Here is a 6,243-nt window from a genome sequence, read left to right as displayed (position 1 = left end):
ATTAAAAAGGTATTTCTACACATGGAAAAGAGGAGGAAGGAGTTTCACTTGTTTAAACTAGTCCAACTTCTCAAGTTAGCGAAAGTTGCCAGTGGGTTTGACTTTTCGTAGGATCTGACATGGGGACCCCTTTGCCACGGACACAGTGACAGAATTAAATGGATTGGTAGGACTTTGATAGTGGGCAATATTCTCCTCTGAGCAAAGAGCCACCAGAAATACCGTCACTCAAGTCATATTCTGAAGGTTTATGTGGCACAAAAAGAGATGAACAAGCCTTGTGCTAGCCCTCTGCACATGGCCAGATCTCACTCAGTAGCTTGGGAAGGTCAATTAAATGTTAAACAGCATCCAGGATAACAGGTTAAGATGACTACATGCCATGTAGCTTCTTTTTACATATCATGAGCTGTGCACAAGGACATATCTAAATAAAATGCATAGGAAATAGCATCACACAAATATGATCTACATTTTTTCTTGATCAAAGAGACTGAGGGAAAAAATAATTAAAAAGTAAAAGCCTTATGCAATGAGATTTAAAAGAAAACTTTGGAGACTGACAAGACGCATCTGGCACAACTTCAAAGTCCATCAAAGTACATATAATCAATGTTTGTCAATAGCAGTTTTGCATCCTTTAATTTATCTTTCATGGATATAAAGCATGATGTTATTAGGATCCAGTCCATACCTTAATTCTGTTTGAGATTTGATGAATCAGGGCTCTATTAAAATTCAGTGCAAATCAGCTTACTCAAGGACACATTACATAAAGTCATGCATTATCTAACTCCTTTTATCTTGTTGTCTTTCTAACTAGTTAAAGAATCTGGAATTCTCTTAAACTTGTGTGTGTGACCACCAATGTAGTAAATCTCAGATGTGTTTTGCTTGTGGGCACCTGCTTAAATTATGCATGTGTGACRTAAATATAATTTCTAAATTTTTGTGTATTTTTTAATGCCAGAAATCCACCTTAGGATGTGCAGGTTCCAAAGCGAGGAATCATCAGAAATAAGGTTCCCTGACACGCAAAGTTCAGCCCCCTTTCAACAGAGTCTGTAATCAAGTGCTCACATCATGTCTTTTTCACCGGAAAATCCCGTTCAGAACAGGGAAGAGTCCTTGTGATTTCACTGTGCTTTCTTCCTCATATTTCAACATGTGACCCCCCTCCCTTTTTTATTTACTGTACCCTCTTCCAATCCTCCCAAGTCAACAACCGTATTCTTTTCCTGCTGGTGTTGTGTAATGTGCTCAGCGCTATCCTATCTAGCTGCTTTATAAACATAGATAAAACATATTACTAGGGAATTCCTCCGTGACTTTGAGTTGCAGTCTGGAAACGCTTTATTTCTACCACCCTTCTCTTTCTTCCTACTCCAGCTGTAAACTCTTTGGGAGAAAGAATTTGTCTTTCCACCTGTTTTCGTAACCTGTAGCACAAACAAGATCTGATCCGTTAGTTTGTCACCGCTCCCAGAATACAGGGTTGTTTACTCTTGCATTAGCATTGCGATTCCCTCCACCGCTACTGCTGTTGTATTTGCCTCAGCTTCTGGAGACTGGTAGTTACTTGACAATCTCAGTTTTTATTAAAGAAGAAAGGATTCTTCGTTCTCACATTTGTGGAGAAATGATCAAGAATATGAATGCTGAAGTTTAAAAATCCAGAAAGCAATAAAAAGCACACTTTCATGCTTTTAAAACTCTTACTTTTTTAAGCAGATCTCTTTATTTTTTTTCAGGTGAAGGGGAGAAATGAGTCTGACTYATACTTTTTTTTTAAATGGCAATAATAGAAGGAAAACAATTCTAATACAAGAAAAATATTTAGTTTCATCATTAATTCATACTATTTCCAGCTTTGATATTTACTGTTTTGAAACATTCACCAACAGTCAAGACAGTGATCATCTGGACAGGATTCATTTATCTCATCAGGGCAATCTGTTGAACATTAAACAATATTTGAAGCACAGTTAATTATTTGCACTGAATTAGCTCACTCTCAAATGATTGCGGCCTGTCTGAAGACGCACAGGCAACCAGGAAAAGCTTATCTGAGGAAAAACCTTGCGGCGTCAGAATGGTTGACGGTGCTTTGTCCCTTCAGGTTCTGCCGCTGGTCCTTCTCCTGGGGAATGCACACTTGTGYGTGAGTACGCTTTTGCACTGCTTCTGCGCCGCGCGCCAGCTCCGCTGTTTGCTGAACCCTGCCGGCGCCTGGGGAGTTCAGCCGTGTACCCGCATTTTAGAGCGGCGACGTGCCCAGGTGAAACACTGCATGAGCTGAAGCCCCCCGTTTGCGGAGGGGACGAGCGATGGTGGCTTCCGGGCCGAACCCCTGACTGCCAGGGAGGCCGCGGCGGCTGCGCCCTCGGGCTCCCACCGCCTCAGCCGGAGCGGCCGGCCGCGCGCCCAGCCGGCGTCCAGCGGCCGAGGCAGCGCTCCCAGACCGCCCCAGCCGGCCACGCGGCTGCAGGGGCTCCTGATCTCCACGTGAACGGAGCTAACTGGTTTTCCTTGAGGCGTCTGAAGGCAGCTCTGCTGTGGCAGGACAGGCTGTCGTGGTGATGGCGTGCGGTGCGTTTTTGCGGTGACCGCTGCTCCTGAAAGGATTAGGGATCGGATTAAACAGGTCACCGGTATGCTCTGACTTGGCAGTTTTGCCTGCTCTTTGGCAGAAGATGATAAAATTTACTCCTGGCCCTATGTTTTGGATGGCTGAATTATCATTGCCACTAACATGGAAGGAAGGTTAGCAGCAAAATATTCAACACAGCGAGAGAAGGCCAGAGCCCTGCTCTGTCAAAGCTTGATATACTTTCCCAAATCTATTCATCTTGTCTTTAAAGAAGAATGAAAGAATGACTCGTAACCAAAGCAAAGTTAAAAGTCAGTTTTAAAAACATTTCTTTTGTTCCTCCAAGCAGTGCGATCAAGTAGATTTTCTTATGAAAGAATTTCAGGTTCTTTTAAACTTCTGCTTTTCAATGGAGATTCCTATGCGTGCAAGTTCATATTTACTGAAATTCATTTCAAAATAGTAGATGTTGACATGGTTAAATCAAGTTCTTTTGGGAAAAATACATAGTGAAGGGTTTTAATGGGTTATGGATCTTTTTGAAGTGTTTGGTGAATTTAAAAAGTCAATGATTTTCACAACACAATAGGGTTTTTATTAATTAGTGTATCATTAGGAGTACCAATTCCCTGACAACAATAGATATGGCAAACTTGATCCACTGATATGTGTGACAGCTTGCTGGGGGGATCAGTTCTAGAGCAGTTCAATGCCAGTTGTACAGACATTGCGGGAACCCATTCAAATATTAAGAAGCTCATGATGAATTGGCTGTTTTAATTCATACCCAGTGAGGGAGAGGTAGGTGCAGTCTTCAACCAACATGAAGTCTTAGATTTTCCTAACTAGTTCTAAGTACTAGATTGATTCATTAGCTTTGACAACCCTAATCTGACTTTGCTCTAAATATCACTGTGGAAAATAGAGTGTATATCTCCTCCCGCCCCGAATATTCATTAACATTGCTAAAATGCAAAAGCAATTCTGCTGTCACTGAAAAGCAGCACGACAGAATATTCAGCAGGCTAGTTTTTAATAAAACATGTTTTTTCTTCATAATTAATATAACAAGGTTTTCTGGCTTAGCACTTGGCATGAATCCCAGAAAAAAAAGAGGGGAATGAGTTGCTGTGACGTGACCATTGCATGACAAAAATGTTGAGAGGACTTTTTTGCCTTAATGATATGTTACAAAGAAGAAGTTACACTGAAGTAGTTTGACTGAAACAATAACAGACTTTGCACGCTGCTGAAACTGTGGAAAACACCCCCTAAATTCCTGTTTCCATCCTTCTTTCCCGTAACTTTTCATCATTCATATTTTTATTAGAATCTGCTTTTAGGAGTTTTTATAAGTAACACTCCGATTAGTAAATGTTATTGGTGTAATATGGCAGAAGTCCAACATAGGTAGTAGCTCATATTGAGTCAGTCAAAACAGAACAGAAAAGCACCAAGACACTTGTGGATCCAGCAGGCTTTGGAGCAGGACCTAAGGCAAAAATTTCCATTCAGTTCTTTCACTATTACCTGAAGAAAAGCTGATTACACCTGCATAAATATAGAATATTTCCATAAAGGGCATAAATTTACATTACAGATGCAAGTGGGAACAAAATTTGGCCCTTCATTTAAGCATATATGTTATAACTGTATAAAAGATTGTCTTCAGATATGACAGGCCTTCTCGGCATTTTTTGGCTTTTAATTGCAGTAGGTCCTTGCTGATTTACACATCAGCATTGCATGAACAGGAACTTTTTAGAGAAATCAATATGCTTCCACACAGCAAGATACTGTAGTAGAAATGTTCCCGGTGTAAGATGTCATGTGGTTAGGTGTTCCTTACTTTGCCAAAAAGAAATTCAACGAGCTCGTCTGGAGCAAGTTATGTGGACAGATATTCAAACACAACAATTCAGCTGAGTATCCCCCATTACCAAAGCACTTGGGCTTGTAGTGAAGCGCTTTTCCAAAATACACATAGATTTAAATGATATGCTTAAATATTGTGCTGAACTGGGCTAGAGAAGTCTGCAAGGAACAAGACTGAGTTTGGTCCCACAGTGCTCCAGCAATGGAGCTGCTCATACACCAGGCTGCAGCTCCCATTCAGCAAAGCTCTAAAGTGCTTCAGCATATGCTTGCAGGAAAGAAAGTAATTTTTAAACCACCAGATGTTCAGATCAGGCTTTTTCTTCATATCAGTGTTCCCTCCAAGCTCAAAACCACCACTGACAGCAGAAAGGGAGAGTTGCAGGAGTCCGAGCAGCAGAAATGGCTCTTCACTGAATATTTTGGAACTTCAGAAAATTGATGTCTGCTTAATTGTGATGGAGAGCAATCTAAAGTCACTAGCCATGTCCTGTCAAATAATCAAGTGCGCTTACTAGTGGAATGGTAAGGATTAAAGCATCACATTAAGATCAAACAATTGCAAAGAAAAGCTCCTTCTTTAGAACGTATCATCAATGCCTATCTTCTAGCCGGACTGCAGCAGATGCAAAGCTGTTACAGATACCAGCAGTATCGGGCTTTCCTTGGCTCAGGTGACTGGACACCCATGTTTTAGGGTGAAAAGTCTCCAAGTCAACTCAGCTTGATATCTTCTGGTGATAGTTTTTCTACACACCAACAGATCTATTCCTGTAGCAAACTTGTGTTTCCTTCACCTTCTCATTGCAGTGCTGTGTCACTCACGTAAAGGTTTTTTGCTCCATTGCATCATAAACTGATCCCTGCAAAGAGGAGTGAATGTTGTCAAACCTGTTTTGATTTGTGGCCCACCGGGCATAATACTTTACTGCAGCACCAGCCTAAATTTGCCTGATGCGGCAGGAAAGCAAAGAAAGCCTTCACAGTGCCCCCAGCTAGTTGTGCACTGCTCTCTCCTAGAGGGACCGTTCCTTTCTGACCCCTGAAGGCAATCAGCTTATGCCCTGAAGCATGCAGGTTGATATCCCTTGTAACTAAAGGGACTTAATGACTTTGCATAAGCTTTAAGTCTAACAGTATAACTTGCATTCTCAGCACAGGCTGCAAAAGCGTTTGATAACACAGCAAACTTGTGTTAGTGTGACAGGACTGGTTTGTGCAGCCCCGTTGAAACAGATTTTGCAGCTTCCTCTTACTCTGGCATCCAAGACTGCGCCCGTTTTCCACCTAAGGGCACCGAGACACCTCATCCACCAGTGAGCGACTTTGCAAACAGCCAGTCACTTCCAGCCCATTTCTCATAGTGCGAAGATTAACTTCCAAACTTTGATCTCTTGGAAAACAGGAGCAGGTAACCCCTGTGCAGACAACCAAGCTGGTTTCAGCAGTACCTCTGAGGGCCCTGCTGTTGCTTTTCTCCTGGATCCCCAGGATTTTTGTTCCTGGTGCTACCATAGGAAAAATTCTCAAATGAGTAATCAGCAAAATAAAGACATTAAATGTAAACTGCTCCGGGTGTTCTGAACCCAGTCAACGAGGAACATGTCACATACTCTAAGGCAAATGTAACAATTCAATGTGGAGGTAGGAGATGTCTTGCTAGCAGAGAGGTAAAGAACCCAGATGTTTTGGTGGAATCCTTTAAGGAAATGGTTTCCCAGGCTAAAAATATGACGTGTCGCATGTGTGCTCCAGATGACAATATGTCCTGCTTTCAT

The sequence above is a fragment of the Apteryx rowi genome, unplaced genomic scaffold (assembly GCF_003343035.1).
Source record: "Apteryx rowi isolate R43461 unplaced genomic scaffold, aptRow1 scaffold_3, whole genome shotgun sequence".
Taxonomy (NCBI): Eukaryota; Metazoa; Chordata; class Aves; order Apterygiformes; family Apterygidae; genus Apteryx; species Apteryx rowi.
This window is presented reverse-complemented; position numbering follows the sequence as displayed.